Source organism: Caloenas nicobarica, chromosome 31, assembly GCF_036013445.1.
Source record: "Caloenas nicobarica isolate bCalNic1 chromosome 31, bCalNic1.hap1, whole genome shotgun sequence".
Lineage (NCBI taxonomy): Eukaryota > Metazoa > Chordata > Aves > Columbiformes > Columbidae > Caloenas > Caloenas nicobarica.
The window spans coordinates 868840-894540 of NC_088275.1; the positions used below are offsets into that span (position 1 = coordinate 868840).

The 25701-nt window shown below is 59.4% G+C and overlaps 1 protein-coding gene across 10 annotated transcripts in view; it reads right to left on the reverse strand.

The window, feature by feature from the left end:
• MEF2D (myocyte enhancer factor 2D) overlaps positions 1-25701 on the reverse strand; it is an 81796-nt gene that overhangs the window by 38672 nt on the left and 17423 nt on the right. For 9 of the 10 annotated variants that reach the window (XM_065653539.1, XM_065653536.1, XM_065653534.1 and 6 more), the window contains exon 2: positions 16567-16636. The gene's annotated coding sequence lies outside the window, so the exon portion shown is untranslated. Of the gene's footprint in view, positions 1-13479; positions 13652-13911; positions 14005-16566; positions 16637-25701 lie in introns of those variants that run through there. The other variant, XM_065653533.1, reaches the window with a different exon arrangement.

Sequence of the window (25701 nt, forward strand, 5' to 3'; positions counted from 1 at the left end):
TCATCCAGCGCAACCCCCCCGCCGGAGCAGGAACACCCAGCTGAGGTTACACAGGAAGGTGTCCAGGCGGGTTGGAATGTCTGCAGAGAAGGAGACTCCACAACCTCCCTGGGCAGCCTGGGCCAGGCTCTGGCACCCTCACCGCGAACAAGTTTCTTCTCCTATTCAAGCGGAACCTCCTGTGTTCCAGTTTGCACCCATTGCCCCTTGGCCTGTCACTGGCTGTCACCCAGAAGAGCCTGGTTCCATCCTCCTGACACTCCCCCTTTCCATATTGATCCCCATGAATGAGCTCAGCCCTCAGTCTCCTCTTCTCCAGCTCCAGAGCCCCAGCTCCTCAGCCTTTCCTCGGCAGGGAGATGCTCCACTCCCTTCAGCATCTTAGTGGCTGCGCTGGACTCTCTCCAGCAGTTCCCTGTCCTGCTGGAGCTGAGGGGCCCAGAACTGGACACAATATTCCAGCTGCGGCCTCCCCAGGGCAGAGCAGAGGGGCAGCAGAACCTCTCTGACCTACTGACCACCCCCTTCTAATCCCTCCACGTCCCATTGGCCTTCCTGGCCACAAGGGCCCAGTGCTGGCTCAGCCCACAGCACCCAGTATTCCCACTTGGTCACCCATCCAAGGACTAACCGGGCCTGACCCTGCTTAGCTTCCAAGATCGGCCATTCTCAGGGTGCAATGGTTGTTTATATTTTATATATATATGTTCCCCAAGTGTATCCTGATAGTATCTGAACTAAACCCTTTTTTCAAGGGTAGAGTAGAGAGGAGGAGAATCTCTCTGGACCTACTGACCACCCCCCTTCTAATCCCCCCAGGTCCCATTGGCCTTCCTGGCCACAAGGGCCCAGTGCTGGCTCATGCTCACCCCGCTGTCCCCCAGCACCCCCAGCTCCCTTTTCACTGCTCTCCAACAGCTCATTCCCCAACTTACACTGGAACCTGGGGTTGTTCCTGCCCAGACACAAGACTCTACACTTGCCCTTGTTATATTTCATTACATTTCTCCCGCCCAGCTCTCCAGCCTGTCCAGGTCTCTGGATGGCAGCACAGCCTTCCAGTGTCAGCCACTCCTCCCAGTTTGGTGTCACCAGCAAACTTGCTGACAGTCGCTCTATTCCCTCATCCAAGTTGTTGATGAATATATTGAATAGGACTGGTCCCAGTACTGACCCTTGAGGGACTCCACTAGATACAGGCCTCCAACTGGACTCTGTCTTTTGCCGGCAAATCACTCCGGCTCCCTCGGTGCCCACCCTGCAGCGCCGGGGTCTGTCCCGTCACCCTCCTCCGTGCTCAGGTGGAATTTAAGCACCATATTGCCAAGCATCCAGAGTGCAGGACTTTTCATGGGAGTTAAACTCTTAAATGAGTTTTAACATTTGGGGGTCTTGGGTGTTTTTACTCAAAATAATATCCTTGGTCATTAAATCATCTTTTCTTCCTTCTGAGACAGCAGTTTCTTTCTCCTTACCCTGGTTTTCCAAGGAAACGGGTCCCATGCCATCTCGTGGTGCACCCGCCCCACACAGCATCTGAGCCCACGGGGCCTTTCCATCCCATTTGGGATGAGGCATCGACATCCCCAAGCCATGACACCCAGCAAGTCAACGTGGCCACCAGCACACTAAGCCCGACCCTCACGAGACACTAGAGAATCCCCGTAGCCCCAGGCAGCTCGTCTTGCCCTAAGCCTGACCCAGCGCTGTCCTAACCCAGACTTGGAATGGCTCAAGCATGAGGTGCAGCCGGGCTGGAGCAGGGTCAGGCTCGGGGCCACCCCGGGCACCCACGGCCTCCCCCTGAGGACGCCGCCATCCCCAGTGGTACCCGTTTCCATGGCAACCATCTCCACGCAACCACCGAGCATCTCAGCTGCAACACCCTGCATCGCCGGGTCCGAGGGCATCGCGAGCGACCTACAAACCCGCTGGAAAGCACATCACGGGCGTTGTGCCGAGCGAACGGCACCGAGTCATCCCAGCCCTCATCAGCGCCCGGAAAATTCGGCAAAAGATCAGGAAAGAGGAAATTTGACATCACCCCGGGGAAGCGGCGAGAAGCGCTGGGCCGAGGCAGCCCGCGAGCACCCGCATCCCTCCCTCCTGCCCTACACCCCCTCGCGCGCTCGCACAAAGATGACTATCACAGCAATTAACACACATGCCAATTAACTACAAGCAGGTGCTGGTTAACTCTGTGCTGAGTAATTCATACCCAGCTCCGAGTAAATTGCTTTAAATTGGAGAGACGGGTGAGGGAGCAGAGTTAGCATTTTGCAAATGGGGGAAGAAAGAAAAAGCAAAGAGGAATCTCAGCTGGGAGATGTTTTTACAAAACAAGGAATTTGGGGTTGCTGAATCCACAGCTCCAAGAGCTGATGTTTCTTCCAAGTCTTTATTTCTGGATTTTTTTTTTTACCAATTATACCTATTTCCAAAGCATTTTACCTATTTCTAAACAGTCTCACCTTGCCATTGCACAAGCAGCAGGGTTCTTTGCACCGCTCCATAATTTGTCACTTTTCCATTACTACTAAACAGCCCCATATTTCTCTCAGCGCGAGCAGGGGCACTTAGAGTCTCACATCCACTTTCTGTGACCATTTGCTATTTTTAATATACTTTTATTGCATCCCTTTTTAGTTGCCTCCTTACTAAAGTTAGCCACGACACGGCCTCTGCTCTTGAAGTCGATGATATTAAGCTGTCCTTCCTCAAAACCCCGCCTTGTAAAAGCCTTGTGCTCTCAGCACGGTGTCAGCTTAAATAAACCAAACGTTGGCTACGCAGCCGCAAAGGAAAGATCAAAAAGATGAATCCAAAAGCCTTAGGAAGATAAATAAATGCATCCTTCCCAAAAATGTTCTTTTCCTTTCGAGCTGTAGCTCTGCGTGGCTCTGCTCTTCCCATCGCGCCCTCCAAGCCACTCATGCATGTGCAGAAATACGCGGTGTGACAAGTGACAGCAAAATTGGGATGGGTTCACGGTGCCACCGGTTCAAGGGGTGTTTTCCCCATCTCCATCCCCAAAACTGGTTTCCCCAGGCCAGGGCCAGGGGCGCAGGGCCAGGGAGCGGAGCTGCGCAACAGCAGCTACAATAGACAGTTGGAGGCTGGGGAAAAAAAAAAGGGAAAGAAAAGGGAAAAGAAGAAAAACGCTCTCCTGTGAAGATGATGAAAGGGCCGATGCGGCTCATCTGACGGAGGAGATGAATGGGAGGGTGTCTGACAACGGCACAGAAAGTCCCAAATTGAAGGAGAAGGCTCTGCCTTCCACCTCCCGCAACGCCCAGGGCCGGCGGAGGAGCCACAGAATCGCAGAATCCCAGAATGTCAGGGGTTGGAAGGGACCTGGAAAGCTCATCCAGTGCAACCCCCCCGCCGGAGCAGGAACACCCAGCTGAGGTTACACAGGAAGGTGTCCAGGCGGGTTGGAATGTCTGCACAGAAGGAGACTCCACAACCTCCCTGGGCAGCCTGGGCCAGGCTCTGGCACCCTCACCGCGAACAAGTTTCTTCTCCTATTCAAGCGGAACCTCCTGTGTTCCAGTTTGCACCCATTGCCCCTTGTCCTGTCACTGGCTGTCACCCAGAAGAGCCTGGCTCCATCCTCCTGACACTCCCCCTTTCCATATTGATCCCCATGAATGAGCTCAGCCCTCAGTCTCCTCTTCTCCAGCTCCAGAGCCCCAGCTCCTCAGCCTTTCCTCGGCAGGGCGATGCCCGCACGGCCCAGCCCTCCCTGCCCGCACCGAGCGCTCGCTCTGCGCGACAAACCAGCCTTCACCCGGCATTCGGAGGAATTCTCCCCAAAATCGATTTATCTTTACTTGGCTCCATTAAGCCAAGGCGTCGGCTGAGAAAAACAGATCTGAATGTGGATGAGGGGTCGCCCTGCCAGGCATTGTCCCCCGGGGAACCGGGCACCGATGGGGAGTACAGGACACACATGGAGCTGCTGGAGAGGGGCCAGAGGAGCCCCAGAAATGACCTGAGGCTGGACCAGCTCTGCTGGGAGGAACGGCTGAGAGGGTTGGGGGGTTCAGCTGGAGAAGAGAAGCTCCGGGGAGAACTTAGTGCAGCCTTTCCAGACTTAAAAGATGGGGACAGACTTTTGAGCAGGGCCTGTTGCGATAGGACAAGGGTGATGGTTTTACACTAAAGGAGGGAGATTCAGGCTGGATATAAGGAAATTGTTGGCCCTGAGGGTGGTGAGAGCCTGGCCCAGGTTGGCCAGAGAGGTGGTGGCTGAACCATCCCTGGAGACATCCCAGGCCAGGCTGGACGGGGCTCTGAGCAACCTGAGCTGGTGCAGATGTCCCTGCCCATGGCAGGGGGGGTGCTGGGGGAGCTTTGAAAGTCCCCTCAACCCAAACCATCTGTGATTCACTGAACCCAGCTCAGCGGGACCAACATTTTGGGGGGCTCAGGGTTAATCCACACATGGAAACAACTGTAATAACTCGCCGCGTGGACAAATTCCCCTGCTCGGAACATCTCCAGACAAGACCGGCTGTGGCACGAGAGCTTCAGCGCACAACGGGTGGGGACGGGGGTTGTGAGGCGCAGGGTTTGTCCCGTCTCTGTGGCAGGAGGGAGCCCGGGCCGGGGAAACGCTGCTTCGCTGCAAATCAGCCCGCGAGCTCAGCCCGCCATGGGAAGTGGTTTACACCGCCGCGCTGCGCCCAGGGTGCACCGAGCTGCTGCCGAGCCCTGCGCCGCGGGGCTCGGGCACGGGGAGGACAGGCCGGGCGCAGGGAGGGAGCGGTGATGTTCCGGAGGTGGCAAGAGCAGCTCCACACCCAAACTTGCCACTTTGACCAAGAAAAGCGACAGCGCGACATGGCCGCGCTGCCGGGAGGAGCAGCCTGGCAGCACCCGCGCAGAGCTCGGACTCTCCACCACTGCAAAAGACCCTTCAAGGCAATTGCAGATAAAGCAGCAAAGCGCAGCCAAGGTCTCCAAGCCTCAGCCCGAGGCTCTCGGGTCTCACACCGGCACAAACCGACAGAGCCGCTTCCCCACCGCGGCCAGGGCTGGACTCCATCCCTCAAGGACAGGGAGTGAGCTCAAGTCACCTCTTGAACCCGAATGTTTAACTGCAGTTCTTGCTTTCCTGTTTCCTTTCTCGCTGATGGCCCAGCCTGCCTTTTGTGACTTAATTGTTGCTTTTTTTTACCATATCCTCCATGCTGACACCAAGGACTTTTCGTTTCCTTCTCGGTGGTTTGTGGATCTGCAGGAGCAGCTCCCTTCTCCTCTGCGGAGCGGGGAGAAACACCCCGAAAATCCAGCGCCTGTATTCAGGTTAATATTGCTCATCCTACCCCGCGAAGCCACCGGCGCGGTGTTTGCCGTCATCCCACCGGTGAGCGGCCGCTGCTGGACCAGCCGGCGCGGCTGCGGGACGGGGGCGGCCCCGGCACCCCGGGGGATGCAGCGAAGGGGCGACGCGGCCGTGCAGGGACACAGGGACGTCCCAGAGCGTGGCAGGAGCACGGGCAGGTGCCCGCGCACCCCCAGCACCCGCGAAGGACTCCAGCTCGCCGGCTTAGCATTGTTTAGCACCTCTTTATCTCCAAACCAAGATCAAAACCACACAAACATGCTAAAGTCTCCTCCAAAGCTTCTATTCTGGTTTCAGGATGATGCTATCTGGGTTCCTGTGTCGAGCCTCCAGATGCAGGCAGGGGGAGGGGAGAGGAAGGCGGCTGAAATGCGGCTCCGGAGCAAAGCTCCTGCTCGGAAATGCAGCTGCAGGGCCCTGCTCGGGCAAACCCTCCCCGGGGCCGAATCCTGCTCAGCCGGCAGGTGTAAACCCAACCCCAAGCTGCAATCCCTCCCGTGCATCTGATGCCTGCAGGAGGGCCCCGATTTCTCTGGAATTGCAGCAAAACCAGCGGCTCAGCCCCTCCTGCCTGTGCAGGATCCGTCCCACCGGCTGCAGGTACAAACCTCGGGAGGCTCTGGAGGGTTGAAGCGAGGCTGGATTCAATGAGGCCCCCGAGGAATTTCCAAAAGACACATATATTCCTGACCCAGATTCGGGAGCTCTCTGGAGAAAAGCAGATGCCAACCGTGCAGCCAGCTCTGCTGAGCTGTAACAAAACCACGCGCCGTGCCAAGACCAGCAGAGTCTGGGGGAAAAAGAAAGCACAGCCCTTAAATGATGCTGGAAGACTGGCATTCGCCTGGCAAGGTGACGGTGAAAGAAAGGATTTGGGGGAGATTATTAAACTGGGGTTGATTTTCCCTTTCCCTGCAGCTTGTGCATCCATTTGCATCAGTGTGGACTCAGACAACACCCACCGAACCAGCGTGACGGCCCCAACATCGGCACCACGGCAGCACCCAGAGCAGGCGCTCTGGTCCCCGGCACGCAAAATCCCACCGTTTCATCCCCGGCCAGGGATGCCGTCACATCCAGCGCGGCAGGAGCACAGCCGGGCTGGGGACAGTGCTGCAGAGTGACAGCAGGGACAGCCGGTGACCTTCCCTGTGCCGCCAGCGTGGCCAGAGCCAGCGGGGGCCGCAGGGGACACGGGGCAGCTGGCAGAGCCCTGGGCAAGGTCACCGGCCCGTGGCCCCACTCAGCGCCGGCCAAAAGCCAACCAGGGAACGGTCGTCACCCCAGGTCAAGGCCAGGATGTGGCCTCAGGGAGGAAAAGCCCGTGGGATGGGGGCAAGCGCGGACCCGCAGCCCCTCGCGCTGTGCGGGTTCCCGGGGGGGGCAGCTGGTTCTCTCCCACAAAGGGAGATGCTGCAGGGAGGGACTGGTGTGGACGAGTGTTAAACCGGGGGGGTGGATGGGCCCTTGCTGGAGCGACCTCCACAGCGCCCCGGGAACAGCGCCGGGCCGAGGCGGAGGCAGCCACGGGAAAAGCCCCACGACCTTGAGCAGGGACCTTGGCGGTGGCCACATGCGAGGGCCACTCGTCACCGAGCCTGGCTGCGGTGTCGGCGGGTGTGCATACCCAGGCTGGACACCCCGCAAGCCCTGGCACCCCATTACGGGCATAGCCCCCCCTTTCCCAGCCCTGTGCCACCTCCAACCCCATCCAAACTCCATCCTCACCCAATCACAGAAATCACAGAATTGCAGAACGTCAGGGGTTGGAAGGGACCTCGAAAGCTCATCCAGTGCAACCCCCCCGCCGGAGCAGGAACACCCAGCTGAGGTTACACAGGAAGGTGTCCAGGCAGGTTGGAATGTCTGCAGAGAAGGAGACTCCACAACCTCCCTGGGCAGCCTGGGCCAGGCTCTGGCACCCTCACCGCGAACAAGTTTCTTCTCCTATTCAAGCGGAACCTCCTGTGTTCCAGTTTGCACCCATTGCCCCTTGTCCTGTCACTGGCTGTCACCCAGAAGAGCCTGGCTCCATCCTCCTGACACTCCCCCTTTCCATATTGATCCCCATGAATGAGCTCAGCCCTCAGTCTCCTCTTCTCCAGCTCCAGAGCCCCAGCTCCTCAGCCTTTCCTCGGCAGGGAGATGCTCCACTCCCTCCAGCATCTTGGTGGCTGCGCTGGACTCTCTCCAGCAGCTCCCTGTCCTTCTTGAATCCAACCTCCATCCCCAGGGAGCAGCAGCCGGAGCAGGCGAAGCTGTTCCCCTTCCCTCCACTCCTCCATCCATCACCAGCTCCAGAGCTGGAGACCGGGGGTAATTTTCCCCTCTGCACTAAGTAGGGTTTTCTAAATGAAGGGAAACGAGAGCCCATTATCCAGCTCTGTCGCCCACCCCCACGGCTCCCTGCAGGGCATGAAATAACCACCTGCCAGCTCCCCGGAGCCCCGCGCCGCAGCCATGATATCGCAGCTTCCCCTGTCACTATTGTCAGAGCAAAATTTAGATACCTGGTAATGAGGAGGTTTAATATGACAGATGAGAGGTTGACTCATTAAAAAAAAAAAAAAAAAGAGAGAGAAGGAAAGAGAGCTGAACTGGGGGTTGGATCCTGCGCTCACAGCCCAGATGTAAATGAGGAAGGCTGTCAAAGTCACCCCCACACCAGCGGGGAGCAGAAGCAGCTCTTGACCCCAAACCAGACCCACGGTGGGGACTTGTGCTGGTGCTGAGGCCGCGAGGGGGAAAGGAGGGGGATGGAGGGGAAGGAAGCAGCTGCAGTTTTGGGGAGCACCCAGTCCAGCTCCCCACCGAGCTGCCTCCCCTCCCCAGGACAGGGCGGTCGACCCCAGGAGAATCCTCAGCATCCAACATCAGCCGTGTTCCGCTTTGAGGGGGTTTTTACAGCAAGACGCAAACCTGGGGTGGGGGCACCCAAGGCTCCCGGTATTGTCAGCACCCGGACCCCAACATCATCCCCCATCTGCTCAGACACCCCTCATCCCAAGGGTGCACCCCGGGGGGCACCCAGCACGGTCCCCAGCACCCTCACGATGGTCGACGACCTGCAAGTCCCAAAATGCAACATGCCAAAGGGGGACAACCTGCTGCAGGAACCCACCCCCAGGACACGGAAATGGGGTCCCCTGGGGCGGCTCAGCACCGTGAGGGGGTGAAACCCTCCCCGCAGGGATTTTCGGGGCTCTCCATGCAAGGGGATGGGATTTCCCCCGCTAGCAGAGGGGATAAGTCTCTCCCCATGGTGGGTTTTACGCAGGGGAAACTCCATGAGAGCCGATTGCTGCTCCGGGCCACCCACAAGAGCGATGGAAAGCCAAGGCAGCCCCACGGGACGGGGCGGAGGGCGAAACTGTCCCGGGAGAACAGTCCTCTTCCCTCCCACATCAAGAGGACGGGGACTGGGGACACCCTGTCCCCAGCCCAGGGAATCCTGCCCCCACCTTCCCTTCGCCCAAGGGCAGCGCAACACGGAACTCCATCCCCATCCCAGCAGTGGGGCTGGGGACCCCACACCCCGTCCCCATCTGGGAAGGGACACCCGAGTGAGGCTTTGCAGACCCTCCAGCACCCAAAGCTGCCGGGAGGCCGGAGATCCCCAGCACGTCCCGGAGCTCAGCCCTCCAGCACCATCCTCCCCCCAGCGCACCTTCCCAAAGGCTCAGCCCTTCCCCGAGGGCCACCAAGATCTTTCAAAGTGGCCTCCCAAAACCACTTCTTATTTTTTCCCTCCCCCAAGTGCTGGTGAGTAATAGCAGCGATGCTAAAAGTCACGGGGCTGCTGATTTTATTTGCATCTGCCAACTGCTGACTGCATCCGTGCCCAACGCAGCCATCGCATCCATCGGGTCTACAGATGCAAAGGCAACGCAGAAGCAGATGTTGCTCCTGCATTGTCCCATCCCACACCGAGGTCAGGGTTTACATGTCAAAACTATTCTATGATTCCACGTCCTGAGCTCCCCAGGGGCTGCAGGGCCCAGCGCGTCTCCGGGGTGCAGAGGAGATGGTTGGGAAGGGGATGGTGGTCACCAGCGCCTCTTGACCACGAGAAGGATACGAAGCAAACGAGCTTAATTTGCCACTGCCACGGCAATGGTGAACATCGGGAGGGTGACGCTGGAGCAGAGCACACCGGAGAGTCCCTTGAGGGACAGATGGGAAAGATTTGGGACCACCCAAGTCCCCGTGCTCAGACTCAACCATCGTGGCTCCGACCAGCCCCTGGCACTTTCAACCTGGAAACAAAACCACAAAAACCGGTGCCCTTGCCATCTGCTTTTCTCAGAGGTGTGCCTGCCCAACCCTCTGTACACATCCCCACCATTTCCACCCCAAAGCCCTATTTTACTCCGCAGCCACAGGCTCATGCTCAGAGCACGCTGACATCTTACAGCTGGAAGCTTACCACCACACGCCACAATTATTTTTAATAAAGCAACAGAGGTGCACATGCAGCTTTCATTAGTTGGGACTATAACAGCACTGCGATTTGCAAGCAGAAACCAAGGCCCCGGGCAGGAGGAACAGAACAGAAGGAGCCGTCCCTTGGCCCCAAGAGCTACGACCCAAGTGCTGTGGGAGGAGAAGGAGCCACCGAAGCCACCAAGAAGCACAGACCTGGCTCCGGCCACCACCGCCCCCCAACACGGACATGGAGGAACTGGGCCGGGATGAGATGCCACACAACAAAAATGGGTCCAACTTCCTCTTCTCCTCTGCATGGCCTTGAAAAGGCAACGGGTCCAATCCGGCGCCATGTACCATGGCATCAGCCGCCACCTCTGCTGCCCGCACCGGCGCTCCAGGGACCCTCGATCCGGAGGCCCAGCACCGCACCACCGGAGCACCCCAGGGACCATGGGGCACCCCAGGGACCACCAGAGCACCCCAGGGACCATGGGGAACCCCAGGGACCAATGGGGCATCTCTGGGATCCCCGGAGCACCACAGGGACCATGGGGCACCCCAGGGACCACCAGAGCACCCCAGGCACCACCAGAGCACCCCAGGCACCACCGGAGCACCCCAGGGACCATGGGGCACCCCAGGGACCAACGGGGCATCTCTGGGACCCCCGGAGCACCACAGGGACCATGGGGCACCCCAGGGACCACAGGAGCACCCCAGGGACCACAGCAGCATCCCAGGACCACAGGACACCCCAGGGACCATGAGGTACCCCAGGGACCCTGCGAGCACCCCAGGGACCAGTGGGGCATCCCTGGGACCACCGGAGCACCACAAGGACCATGGGGCACCCCAGGGACCGTGGGGCACCCCAGGGACCAATGGGGCATCTCTGAGACCACCAGAGCACCCTAGGGACCATGGGGCACCCCAGGGATCAATGAGGCATCCCTGGGTCCACAGGGTACCCCATGGACCACGGGAGCACCCCAGGGAGCAATGGGGCATCCCAGGGACCACAGGACACCCCAGGGACCACAGGACACCCCAGGGACCACAGGACACGCAGAGCTGCTGCAGCTAAAGCCAGGGCAGGGGGTGGACAAACCAGCTCGCAGTCCCTTGTCCCCAGTGTGACTCACGGGGACCGGGGGACGCCCGCGGTGCCACAAAGGCTTTGCCGCCTGCTCAGACGAGATCCGGCCGCGCTCTGGGGCTCAGCAGCAGCTGGCACCCACGTGTGTCTGCAGAGAAAAGGCCGAGGGGGCCGGGGCCGGATCCTCACCCCCCTCCCCAGGCCAGCAGCGCGGTGCCGGCTCACCAGCCAGCCGGGCTGCGGCTGAGGATCCGGCCCCGGCTCGTCAGGCGGCCCAAACGCAGCCAGACAGCTGGTTCTCAGCTGTTGCTGCTCACTCACAGACACACATTCTAGACACAGGCGCACAAATCCTGTCCCCCCCGCTCCTCGGCACCAGCTGGGCCACTGAAACCAAAGCCAAGCTGGCCACGCACCGATGGCACCGCCGGCAGCTCCGGCCGCTCCTGCTGGGGACGGTTCCCCTTTGCAGGGCGAGGGGGACTCATCCGAATCTGCTCCCGGCAGGAGCCGCGTTGACCCCGTCCCCATCCTGGGACCCAAACTCCAAGAACAGCAAGGAAAAACATTCTGGTTTAAAAGCTGGGGGTTTGGTTTGGTTTGGTTTGGTTTGGTTTGGTTTGGTTGGCTGGCTTTGTAACCCACTCAAAGCTTGTGTTTTAGTAGGGAGGATTTGTGAGATTTGTGAGGGGTCCCCAGCCATGGGGCTGCACCAAAAGCCACGTGCCAGGGCGATGGTGATTATGGCCAGCCCCGGGTTTTGGGGGTGTGGATGCTGCCCACGTGCCCACCTTGGGCATCCCGGGCAAACCGTGGGGCGGATGCTCCGGAGAGCGACGGGGATGCCCGGCCACTGTGGGAAATGCTGAAATTTGGCACTTTCCTTTCCAGAGAAGCCGCTGCTTCCCGGGCCTGGCACCGCCCGAGCCCCCGCACCGCAGCATCGCTGGCACGCGGCTGAAGCCAAAGGCCTGGCTGTGGGTCCAGCCGGGATGTTCCTGCGGCACAGAGATGGACACCAAGGGCAGGCGAGAGCTTGGGCACAGCTGCAGGAGCATTACAGATAAACGCCAGTCACGATCCCCCTTGGAAATGGGAAAATATCGGGGAAAAAAACCCCCACGAATGAGGCATTTTGCTCTGCAGGCTTGCAAAAGGGGCGAGAGGGAAAGGGTGGTTTTTAGAAGGCACAAGTTCATGGGTAGAGATGAAAATATTTCAGTCAAAATTTTCGGCTTGCAGGTGGGGACACAAAAATAAATAAGAAAATAAATAAAAAGCTGCCCATAGCAAATGTTTGCCCAAAAGGGCTGGAGGAGGAGGAGGAGGAAGAGGAGGAGGAGGAGGAGGAAGGCATCACAGCCCCGGCAGTGCGGGTTCAGCACATCCCACCCGCACCATTTGCTTCCAAAAGCAGAAACTCGGCACCTACAGTGGGGACCAAACCTGCGTCCCCAAATCTCATCCCCAAACGGGCCGAGCCCACTACGACGGGGTCCCCGACGAGCAGAGCGGAGAAGCCGCTTTCCCCCCCAGCAACGGTGGAAGCGAAGGGTTTAACCCACAGAACCAGGTTTGTTCTCCAGCCCCAGTTGTGCTTTGTCCAGGAGCAGTGGAGATGAGGCAGCAAACGCGAGCGGTGTCTTAGGGGGAGGATGCCATCCTCCTTCCTACGGGTTTTGCACCTTCATTTTCACAGACGTGGGTATTAAGATTATCGGCATTATTAACTCTAACCCCGTGCAGGCAGTCCCAACCCCAAAGCAGTAAAAGCGCCAAAAACACTGGAAAAAAACAATCTTAATAAAGATGGAAAAGGCTTTTTCTAGGATGGGTCAAGCCCAGTGCTGGTCGCAGCTCCACCACATCCATCCCACGTATGGGACCATCCGGGTCTCTAGAGCAAACCAAACGCCTGCTTATGAAATATTTAAGAGAAATTCACCCTGCGAGGAGGAGAACGAACAGGAGGGAGAGTCCCAGCACGCTGCTCGGGTGGGGAGATGCGCGGTACCCGGCTCAGGGAACCGGCACCGAGCAGGACGGTGTTAAAAAACCCCGGTACCGACCTCAGAGGAACCACAATAAACAGCAAACAGGGGCTGCTCCCCGCTCGCCTTCCTGTTTGCTTGCGCAGATCCGGGCTGGGACGGCCGCCTCGCGCCGCCGGCTCCGTCCTGGCGTGGCAGAGCCCCGGCCGCGGCACCGCGCCGGCTGCCGACCCTCCACCCACCTTGTCCCGGCACCGTCCCCACCGCAGGGACCGCGGGTGCCCCAAAGGGCCGGATTTGATCCGCTGGGGACAGGGACCAATCCTGCATCCGAGCCCACGCCTGCTGCCTTTTCCTTCCTCCTCTATATTTTTATTTTAAGAGGAGGAGAGCCCGGCTCACCCATCGCTGCGCCATGTCCTCCTCCGTGCCTCAGTTTCCCCCTCTCTCCATGCAGCTGATCCTTCCAACACGGGAACCCCCCCGCCGCCCGGACCCCCCTCTCCCTCCCTGCCCGCACGGAGAAAAAGCAACGGGTCCTGATTTCTGGGCACTTTCGTGCTTTACCGTGAACACAAAGGAGAGGAGAAAAAAATAATTAGAAGCGCACTCACATTGAAGATGAGGAGCAAAAAGGGGGTCTGGGCGAACAACCCCCCCGGCAGAGCAGCGGCGGCCGCGGAGGCTGACAATAGATAAGGGCTCTAAATTCGGCGCTGGGCTCTGTAAGGCGATCGGGTGGGGGTGTGCCGGGCTGTTTATTTGGCTCCAAACTCCGCACCAACACTGCAGCGTCACCCGTGTTTAAAATAGGAAGGAATGAGAAGGGGGAAAACATTACTTTTCTTTTTTTTAAAAAAAGAGAAAAGTGCACACATACATTCAACAACAAGAACAACAAAAAAAAATCCAGAGAAAAGGAGCCGGGGTGGGGGGGTGGAATAAAAGGAAACCCAGTTGGGCTGGCGAGGTTTAAAGCGACGCCTGTTTTAAAAAAAGAAGTAGCTAATTTTAACTCTCCAGTGGAAAGAGTGAGAGGTACTTACAGGAGACAGGGTGGACAGGGTGGTTGTGTCCTTCTCCGCGGCCGGAGCCGCTGTCCCCACGCCGCTGTCACCGCGAGGCCACCGGCCCCGCTCCCCCCAAACCCCGGCGGGGCGGTAAAGGGCAGAGGCAGATGCAAAGGCAGGAGGAGGAGGTTGAATCGTGCTCGGGGGGAAGGGAGCGGGCAGAGCCGCTCGCCTGCCAACAGCTGCCGAAAGCGGCGCCCGGGCTCGTGTCCTCCCCGTCCCAACGCGGGGACACGGCGGGACGGGGACGGGCGCGCGGGAGCTGGGTCAGCGTGGTCAGACGACATCTCCGCACGGACATTTCTGACCAAGTTGGCTTTTCCTCAAGGGAAAAGGGCTTTGAAGACGGGTTTTTTTTTCCCCTCGGTGGCCAAATAGCGGATGAGCTCAGCAAACCCAGGGCAGGGCAGAGCCGTGACCACGAGCGGCCAGCCGGCTCTGCCCAAGGTGACCTCCAGCAGCACCGTCGCCTTGAGGAAACCATCCCCTCCCCAAAGCCAGGACCCCACCTCTCCCGAAGCCAGAAAGGGGCACAAAGGGGGATTTTTGGTGAGCCCATCGGGCGGGTTCTACGAGCCCTCCCTGGAGACAGGGAGGATCCCGCCGGCTGCAAACAGCTCGGTGCCGGGCGAGGTGCCACGTTCACGCCGAGAGCCCAGGAGCTGCAAACCCAGGTCTGCACCAGCATTAAACTTCCAAGATTATAAAAAGAAGCTGATGCAAGGCCTTAGGCAGCAGAGGAGCAGACCCGGTGACCCACGGGCTCTTCCCAGGCAGCTGGAAATCAACCTTGGGCTGCGCAATCTCATGGAGAGAGAAGCGGGTTGGCACAGACCCTGCAGCTCGGGCATGCGGTAACAGACACGTGATTTACCGAGCATGGCTGTACTGAGACGATACGACCGTCTTCAGGACATGAAAGAGTCGATTCAATTAAGGTCACAGTCCCTAGAAGAGTTTTCTGCAGCAGATGCGGTTGGGCAGAGAGAGGTTTTCCTGGTGTGCCTCAAATGGGACTGGCTCAGGAACACAAAATGCCCATTGATCGCGGGCAGCGATGCTGCACGTCGCAGGACGCGAGGACGTGGCTTCGTCAGGATTAAATCACCCGGTGCTGGTCGTCGTGCGCTTCCGAGGCAGGGTCGATATTGCTCTTCTAATTGTTCAGCTCCTGTCGCTTGCAGAGTTTCAAAGCTGTCCCCGGAGATGCTTTTCAAAATCTTCCTCCCCAAGCCGCACAACTTGATGCACTGCTCCTTGGAGCAAGCAATTCCGCGGCTGCAGAAATCATTGAACTGCTCCTCCCCTGCTCAAAGCTCTGTGCCGGCACCGGCAGCAGCGAGGGGCTTTGCAGAAGGATATCGCCGACCCAAAAAACTAGAATTTGTGTGAGCCTAAAAGATGAGCCGTTGTATCTGGTCAGCATGAGGTTGGTGGAGCTGAGCATCCTGTCCCCAGCAGCAAGCAGCGATTTGGGGGAGAACACGTTTAATGAGAGATCCTGCCACACTGTTAATGAGAGATCCTGCCACATGGTTAATGAGAGATCCTGCCACACTGTTAATGAGAGATCCTGCCACTGCCGGGCCGGACACATGGTGCATCGGGACTGAGCCACTCGGGATCCGCGCCGGGTCCTGCTCCCCATTCCCAGCCCTGAGCTCCAGCACAGCCCGCAGCAGACAGCCCTGTCATTCTTACGCTCCATTGAATTATGCACCACACGAAAAGCCCCTTGGCTGGTATTTATTGATGCCCCAAGCGCGCAGACCGGAGCCGGTCCCATCCCAGCCCAGCACCGTGCTCGGCCGAATCACAGCGCGATGGACCCAGCTGAGCCATCCTGGCTCCACGCTCCTCCGGCACCACATGGTCCAAAACCAGCATCACCGAGGCCCTTCCACCTTTCGCCTTTCACCCATGAAGCTGCTCTTGGTTTCCGTCAGCATAACCAACGGCAAAATGAAGCCCTCGGTCCTGACCTTGCGGAGGAAACGGCGAACGCTGTCTCCATCTTGCAGCATCAAGCCTCCAAATAAATTACCTGCACTAAAAAGCCATCTCAGCCCAGCAAAACTGCTCAGTCAGCAGCAACGAGAGAGCCCTCTCCTTTCAGGAGCTGGGGGCAGATTATTTTTTAAATCTTTCCTTTTATTGATTTTAATATCAGGTACAGAGAACGCATCACACAAAACCATAGAGCCCTCGTAAAATGGGCCCACAGCATCGCCTCAACCTCACTGCCGACAAGGGAGATGCAAATATTTACTGTAACAGCAATAAACAGGCAAAGGACAAAATCTGGACAAGGCACCTTCTCCCAACAGCACCTTACTGCTGGGGAACGCAAGGGACAAAACAACCTTGGGTTTGGCCACGAGTCTCGTTTATCCAGGGAGACACTAAGGCAGGAAAACCCTCCTTTGCACCAACACCCCGTTTTGCAAAAAAGCCCCAGAGCCCCAAATCAGTGCCCGACAAGTCTGGGGGTCCAAACCCCTGAGCTGCACCCGGCCGGGGTGACCTGCACCCATGGGTGCCCCCTCCTTGCCCCCAGCCCGGAGCGATGGAGACGCACAGCGAGCTCAAGGAGGAAGACAGCGAGAGGCCGAAGGTTGGGATTCCCCCTACCTGCTATGCAGACTCCTGCATCTTCTGCTCCTGCCAGAGGACGAGCTGTGGCCACCGCTCCTCTGTCAAACTGCAAAGGAAAAACGAGCAGGCGTCAGTCTGAGGGGACGGGGACATGGACGGGGCTCCCGCACACCCCGGCCGGCCAGAGGGGACAGCGAGGGGCTCCCCGAGCCCACAGCGGCCCTGGCTGAGGGGACAGGAGCCGCAGGGTCCCCTCCCGCCCTCGGCAGCGCCGCAAGGGCAGCGTCGGGCAGGTGGGACCAGGAGCCCCGACGCTGGGAAACGTGGGGAGCATCCTGGAGGCGGGGATGGGATACGGGAACCTGGGGGACCGCAAAAGAAAGCGGGGAAAAGGGGGCGAGAGAGTTGCGCCCGCGCTTCCATTTCGAGCTGAGGTCCCAGGAATGAGAACGGGCCCAGCAGTGAGCCGTGCAAGGTTTCAAGTGAATTTGGGGATCCCTGAAGACCCCCAAGGGGAAAGACACCCACCTGAGCACTCGGGTGCTTTATCCCCTGCACTTGGCCCAAAGGGGCCCTTGCCAAGAACAAAACGCCGCGGCCCAGAAGGAAACGCAGCCGCTAAACTCATCTCATGTGCCACTCAAAGCCGGGAGGTGATCCCCGGGGCGAAGCGCGCGGGTCCAGCCAGCCCTGTGCTGGCTACTCATCTACCGGCGGCAATCACTGTCCCCTGCGCAGAGCCCGCGAGAGAGAGGAACGGCTCTTTCTCCCACTGAACAAAAGGGAAACTGAGGCACAGAGGCCAGCACCCAGGTCTCCGAATGCACCGTAAGCTCCCGCTCCCAAAGCCGAGCTGCAGCCTCACCCCCGGCGCCTGCAACACAGCGAGGAATTGTGCTCGGCTTTCCGGCCTCCTCATCCTCCGCTTCAACCACAAAACCAGCCTTCCTCCCCCCAGCCCCCCCGCCCCCGGCCAGCTCATTTCCTGACATTACAAAATTCAGCCCGAACAAAGCCGGAGCAAGGAGCGCGTGGCTCCGGCCGGGGCTGCACCCGCCCCTCGGACCCGGGGAGCCGCATCACGACACCCCAAAATAGCCCCGGTCCAAGCGGCTTTCCAGCCTCCCACGAGCACCAAACCTCGTGCCACGTGGGCTGGACAGACCGGCCGCAGGTTTCCCAGCATCGGGACAGACGGATGAGTCTCTGGCACATCCACGATGGGAGAGCAGCGGGGTCAAGGATGGGGGCTCCAGCTACTGCCCCAGTTAATGCTCCAGAGCAACCTGTTCCCCCTGCTCTAGGACCACCGCTTTATTCCCCTTAATCATAGAACCACAGAATGTCAGGGGTTGGAAGGGACCTCGGAAGCTCATCCAGCGCAACCCCCCCGCCGGAGCAGGAACACCCAGCTGAGGTTACACAGGAAGGTGTCCAGGCGGGTTGGAATGTCTGCAGAGAAGGAGACTCCACAACCTCCCTGGGCAGCCTGGGCCAGGCTCTGGCACCCTCACCGCGAACAAGTTTCTTCTCCTATTCAAGCAGAACCTCCTGTGTTCCAGTTTGCACCCATTGCCCCTTGTCCTGTCACTGGCTGTCACCCAGAAGAGCCTGGCTCCATCCTCCTGACACTCCCCCTTTCCATATTGATCCCCATGAATGAGCTCAGCCCTCAGTCTCCTCCAAGCTCAAGAGCCCCAGCTCCCTCAGCCTTGAGCCTCTTATTTTAATAAAAGAGTGTCCTGCAAAATGACCAACCACGTGGGGACAAGGACACCCACAGCAGAATCATCACTTTGCGAGTGCTGCGAGGCCGGGACGAGGGACGGTGCTGCCTGCGCTTCCACTTCTGCCTGATCTGGGGCTCAGGGGGTGCTGCTCTGCAAACGAGCCCCCCACACACACCGGGCTGTAATTAGCGCAAACCCACGTGTCACACGCAGGCAGCGGGACGGAGAGGCTGGTGGGAGCGGGGCCGCCCTCGCACCAAGGGCCTGCGCAAGATGGGCACCCACACCACGGATCCATCCCTGGGGCTTCGGAGAAGTGTCTCTCAACCGGCTCCTGAAACCCCCGTCCTGGGGTACGAGCAGCTCCCGCTGGTCTGGGCGTCGCGGCCCCTTGCAGGGCTGGTGGCACAGCAGCCACGCTCCCGCCACCGCCCCGGCGCGGGGACGGGGACCGCGGGCCAGGCTGGGCCGGCGGCGAATGGCAAACGCATCGCTCGGGTCCGCTCCACGCAGCCAAACCCCCACCTGCCCCGGCGGGCTCAGGGCCAGCTCCACCATCCCAATGGGATGCAAGTGGGACAGGTGGCCAAGCGAGACCTCACGCGCCTGTACGCGGAGTTGTCCCCCTGCCGCAGCGCGATGGCCGGTCCTGCTGTGCCAGGCACCGCTGGCACAGACCTCGGCACCAACCGCAACAACAGCCGGGGCTGGTTTTTCACGGGACTCAATGGCCCCAGCCCCTAGAACCAGCTGGGCTGCTCGGTGATGTCCGTCCGTACGTCCTGCCCTCGGACAACGCCCCACTCCGTGCGGCCCTCGGCCGGGTCACAGTCCCCAGGTCACGACAACTCATGGTAATGCCCATTGGAACAGGCTGGAGTCACCATCCCTGGAGGGGTCGGACAGACGGACATGAGGTTCTCAGGACACGGGGCAGTGCCAGGGCTGGGGAACGGTTGGACTCGATGATCCCGAGGGGCTTTTCCAACCAAAATGAGTCTGTGATTCTAAGCATGGGGTCTCTCATAGAGGATACTTATTTTCATGCAGCCTTTAGCACCTTAATATCTACACTATTAAAATTAATATCTTTACCTTTGTACCCAATAGGGTTGAGAGGGGGGAGGATGAAGAGTCCAAATCCATGATTATACACATCTTGTTTCCTTAGGGAACACACACAGCATCAGACACCCTGAACAGCCCGTGTCCTCAGCCGGTGGAAGTTAATCCCGGCTGGCTGAGCCCAGCAGCTGCGGTAAATCAATCTTTCTGGATTCTGGGATGTTTCGAAAGGTCCAACGCGGTGGGACCAGGACCGGGGGAAAGGCTGGGGCTGGGTTGTGCCACCGGCAGCCCCAAGGGACCCCACGAAGCCGCCAGGCTCGCCCTCGTGGCATCGCCTGTATTCAAAGCCTTGCTGTTTTCAAGAGAGCAATGCTGCCCAGGAAAGAGGAAAAGTAGCATGTTTTCAAAATGCTCTGTTATTTTATAAGCTGCAGGAAAAAAAAAAATCACATAGGGGAGGGATGGAGGCACCAAAGGCCAGTGAATTCCCCTTTCTAATTGAAAAAAAGGAGGGGAGGAAAAGGGAGAAAGAGAAGACAATCTTTTTGTCCAGCTTTCGGACAGAAATGCTGACCAGATGATAAAATTGTTCCTGTTTGAAAACCAAAGCTTTGGTTTCACCCAGCGCCAAACCGGAACGCCTCGGGGTGGGATCTGCCCTGAGAGCAGCGGGGAAACCTCCCTGAAGTGGGGGGGACCTGCTGGGACCCCCCATTTTTAAACTGATGGAGTCGGCTGGTGCAACCTGCCATGCAAAGGCTGGTGGAGCTGCCCAGGATCCGGAGATGTGCACGGAGGGATCCCGAGGATGAGCACGGAAGGATCCCGAGGATGAGCAGGGAAGGATCCCGAGGATGAGCACGGAAGGATCCCGAGGACGAGCAGGGAAGGATCCCGAGGACGAGCAGGGAAGGATCCCGAGGATGAGCAGGGAAGGATCCCGAGGACGAGCAGGGAAGGATCCCGAGGATGAGCACGGAAGGATCCCGAGGACGAGCACGGAAGGATCCTGAGGATGAGCACGGAAGGATCCCGAGGATGAGCAGGGAAGGATCTCCGTGACTACCCTGGCCATCTGCTCACCTGATGCTCGGCAGCCCCTGTGCCACAGCCGGTCTTTGCTAATAGCCCCACATATATATATACTTATATATACCCATATATAGATATGCATCCCCATATATATCCTCTCAAATATATATATATCTCCTCCCAAATATATACACACCCATATATATATATGCACCCTCAACTACACCATATACACGTGTAATACCCCAAATAAATAATTTCCTTGAGCTGGCAGCGGGAGGGTCTCAGGCAAAACCCATCCTTGCCGTGAGCAGAAGGCTGGAGGACGTTAAATCACTCAGACGAGGTCCCAGCCCCGTTATTAGATCAATCACCAGCCAATTAAGCTGCCGGCATGAGCTCGCCTGGCTCCCTCGTGCAGCAAAGCCGGGGCGGCTCGGGGAGCCCGTGTCCCCGGGGGGTCCCGCAGGGATCCGAGCACACGGGGGGGTGAAGTTGGGGGGAATCATCCATTTGGGGGCTCCCCCAGGCCGAAGCGCAGCCAAAGGGGCCAAGACGGAGGCACAGATTGCGGAGGGGAAGAGCAGCCGACCGCAATCTCTCCTTCCCCTTTTGTCACGTTTCCTCCAGCAACGGGCTCAGGGCCGCAAACATTCGGATGCCAAACCTGAACTTCCCCCCCCGCCCAGGCTCCCAACCCAGCTCGTGGACCCCCCACTCCAAACTGGGGCGACCCCAGACCCCAGTTCCCGCGGCTGTGCCACACTGGTCTTGGGAGGCCCCAGCAACAGCAGGATCAGCCTCAGCATTAGCCAAAAGAAAATAATAAAAAAAAATTTCTCCATTTCTCTAGCCCACGAAACTAAAACATCTCAGCCATGGCCCAGCCTCCAGCTTGCACCAGCCACCGGGAACATCCCCAGGGCTTAATTAGGCCTGATGAGTATTTTCTGTTTGGGTTTCCTCTGGCTTGCCACCAAGAGGTGGGAAGGGACAAACTGGGGAAGATCCCACTGCAGACGGGAGCACTGGGCAGAACAGGCCAGCGGTTCAACGGCGGCTCCCGACCGCCCATCGTGCCAGATCCTGCACCCCCGGCACCCGCCGGCACAGCGACTGCGGCACAGACAGCGAGACGGCAGGAAGGCGAGAGGGAACCAGGACAGAGGAACCCACCCCGGGGGCACCAGATGCTCGGCTGCCCGGCACGACAGCGCGGGGATGGGTGACGGCACGGGAGCAACGGCACAAGAGCGATGGCACGAGAGCAATGGCACGAAAGCGACGGCACGGGAGCGACGGCACGAGAGCGACGGCAAGAAAGTGGTGGCACGAGAACAATGGCACACACCAGCCGTGCTGGGAACACGCAGAAGGTGCGACCACCACGGGCGCTCCTCCAAAGCCTGCGGTGGGGGTTGACAGTGTCCCCAGCTCGAGGAGGGTGGCAGGCACGGGGGGTCACTCCCCTGCTCCTCCCGGTCACCCCGCACGGGCTCCCTGCCCAAATCCAGCCCCAGCGGCCGCTCTCCGTCCCCGCTGTGCTCCAGGGAAGGTCACAAGGACCAAACGTGTGGCACAGGCACCGCTGTAGCTGTTGCGACAGCGGCCACCGGCCCTGCCAGGGCTTGGGGGACACAGAGCGGGTGCCGGGGGGGGGCGGTGCGCCTGTGCGACCGTTGGAGCCACCGAGTTTCGCTCTCGCCGGCTGAGTTCCCCCTTGGGCGGCACAGATGCAGAACCGAAACCTCCAGCTGGCTGGACGCGGGCGGGGGGCACGGGAGGGCTGGGGCCAGCACGGGTTTCGGGGCAAAGCCACGTACCCCACCATGCCGGTGACCAAGGGACGGTGGGAGGTCCCGGGGCAGCGTGGGCTGAGGGATGGACACGGGTCTCTCGCGGCACCCACCACCCTGCTCCTGCCCTCTCTGCACAGCTGGGCCACCCGTCTCCTTGCGCTCAGCACATCTGGCGGGAGCAGAAACAGCCCTGGGCATGTGGGTGCCAACAGCTGGGCAGGCTCTGCTTTGCACGTCCCCCTCTCTGAGAGCCCATCGGGGCTGACGCTGCCCCAGGACGTCCCCACGACCGCCCGCACAGGCTGGTCCTGCTGCCTCGCAGCACTGTCAGAGCAGGGAAACTGAGGCACAGAAGGGGAAGCAAACAGCAGAGCTGGGAACACAACATCCCCACCCCGGTCCCGAATCCCCCGCCTGAGCAAGCCCCTCACCTCCCTCCTTGTCCCATCCTACTCACCAGCACCAGGAGGACTCGGGGCCTAAAACAGCCCCGAAACACCCAAAGCCATCGCAGGGACTCCCGTGAGAGCCCAGGGACACCACAATGTGGGTGCCCCGTACCCCGAGCACGCAGCTCTCGCCTTTGCCGCGGCCACGGAGGCGAAGCTTCGGGCCACATTGCCACCTGCTGGGACCGGCCCCGGGGCCCGACGGTGACAACTGACCCAGCCACAGCGTCCCCAATGTCCCCTGCAGAGACAGCAGCAGCTCTGCGGGTGCTGCGCGGGCACCAGGCGGGTGAGCAGCCGCCACTTGCTTTTCTTAATTAATTTCTAACCGACTCCATGGCAGCCCGGGACGGCACACATGCAAACCCACCCCAGACGTGCCACGAGGGGCTGTGGGTGCCCCCACCCCGCTCGGATCCCCTGGTACCGCTGAGGGCATCGCGAGGCCCCGGTGCTGCTCCAGGGATGCAGGAGGCTCTACAGATCTGCAATTCCAGTTCCTGCCGGCATTGCCAAGGCAGAGGCAAAGCCAAGGAGGCACCATCAGCCGGTTCACCCCCCACACTCCCCCTAAGTCCTCCTGACTCCCGCGCAGATCTGATTCTCGCTCGTCTTTCAAGCTGCGCTTCTCCTCTCTGTAGCATGGGGAGGACAGACCCTCTGCCGCTGCTTTGTGGACGCTTCACATCCACGTAAAACCCCCTCTGGGCACGGGGGGCTGCGAATCACACCGGCACACGCCGGTGGTTTATCACCAACGCTCCACGGCCACTGACTGACACAACTGTCCCCGGGGTGACAAGAGCGGAGCGGGAGGTCACAGAGTCACAGAATCGCAGAATGTCGCAGGGTGTTCCTGCTCCGGCGGGGGGGTTGCACTGGATGAGCTTTCGAGGTCCCTTCCAAGCCCTGACACTCTGCGATTCTGTGACACACGCAAAGGGCTCCCGGACGGTACCAGGAGCTGCCACGTGCGTGCCCGGCACAGGGGGGTCCTGCCAAGCAGACGCCAGCTCTGTTCACCCACCTATTTGGGAACAATCCCGCCTTGGGCAGGTCCCCAAGGGATTTTGCCAGAGCTCAGGCACCACTTGCCCCCTCCCCGATCCCCGGCAGCCGCCGGCACCGAGGCCGCCGGCCCGGCACAGCCCCAGCCCCGGTCAAACTCCAGGGTCACCGGGCAAGGTGTGGTGAGCCGGGGCCGCGTGCCAGCACGTGCCGGCGCTGGGCAAGAGGGAGGATGGGAGAAAATAATAACAATAATCATAATAAAAAGCAAAGCCCGTGCCTCTCCCCACCGTGCTCGGCTGTAACTTGAGGCAGCAGCCGCCGACTCCGGGGACGTTTTGCGGCACCGCAGCCTCCCCGGGCAGCTCAGACCATCTCCTGCCCATGGAAACCAAACTAACACGTTCATCCAAGTCCAAACCCTCCAGCCCGTCCATCTCCCCGCTCTGACAAACAGTGGCAGGTCCTAAGTCACCTCTTGGCTGGGAGGAGGTGACACGTGGGGATGAGGTGACACGCAGGGATGAGGTGACACGCAGAGGGCTTTCCCAGGGGACCTGGGCGCCCCCAAATCCCATGCAAACACAATTGCAAATGCACTCGCTATGATCGGGACCAGGCAAACCTGCGTGTGCCCCTCACTGCTGTCCTCACCGCGGGGAACGGCGACCGTCACCGTGCTGGAAAATCCCAGCCCAGCTCTCTGGAAACAGAGAGATTTTTTAAAACCTGCTTATAAGGGCGATGGGCAAACAAGGAAGAAAAAGGCCCTTCTTGTGCAGATTGGCTTTGTGGTCAAACGTGGGACGCCTGGGAGATTTGCATTTAATTCTGGGTTGTGCTACAGACCCTCCTGTGCGTCCTGAGCTAAGTCGGCTGCGGACGGGGCTGCTGCCGCCTCCCAGGCACCCAGCACCTTCAACAACCCCGCTCGCCTGGCTCCTCCAGCACCAGTGGTGGTGACACCAGCACCCGTCAGCTGCAGGATGAAACCCCTGCTGGGGCTGGGAAACCAACCGGCGCAGCCACGACCCGAGCGGGAGCCAGGGCTGCTCGTCCCCGAGCGCCAAAAAGGGGGTTCGCCTCCGAGTGGGCGTGCAAACCCCAGCTCCTCGTGCAAACCCCAGCCCCTCCTGCAAACCCCAACCCCTCGTGCAAACCCCTCGTGCAACCCCCTCGTGCAAATCCCAAGCCCTCGTGCAAACCCCAGCCCCTCATGCAAACCCCAAGCGCTTCTGTAAACCCCAACCCCTCGTGCAAACCCCTTGTGCAAACCCCAACCCCGCGTGTAAACCCCAACCTCTCATGCAAACTCCAACCCCTCGTGTAAACCCCTCATGCAAACCCCAACCTCTCATGCAAACCCCAACCCCTTGTGTAAACCACTTGTGCAAACCCCAACCTCTCATGTAAACCCCAACCCCTCGTGTAAACCCCTCGTGCAAACCCCAGCCTCTCATGTAAACCCCAACCCCTCGTGCAAATCTCAACCCCTCATGAAAGCCCCAGCCCCTCGTGCAAACTCCAAGCCTTTGTGCAAACCCCAGCCCCTCGTGCAAACCCCAACCCCTCGTGCAAACCCCTCATGCAAACCCCAGCCCCTCATGCAAACCCCAACCTCTCGTGCAAACCCCTCGTGCAAACCCCTACCCCTCGTGCAAACCCCCTGCTCCCCAAACTTCAGATCCGCCTTTTTTTTTTTTTAAAAAAAAAAAAAGATGAAAATATTTCTCTCCGCTGAGGTGCAGAGGAACACTCGCACACTCGGTGCCGTCATCAGCGACTCCTACACCACCCCCCACGTACGCCGCTGCGAGGGGAAAGCAGGAGGGGGATTTCATAGGCACCTATAGAGATAAAAAGAAAATCGCTGTGTAGTTTGGTTAACCAGCCAACTGGTCATACCGGGGGGTGCGTTTGAGATTTGGGATTTTGACTCTTGGAAACCTCAAACGCAACCCCCGGTATGACCCCACCGGCCCCAGCAAACACATGAAAAAATTGATTGATTGAGTCTTGCAAGCGCCAGAAAAACTCTTGGTGTTGTTAGAGGGGACCTGGCAGCAGCACCTGAGCATCCCCAGT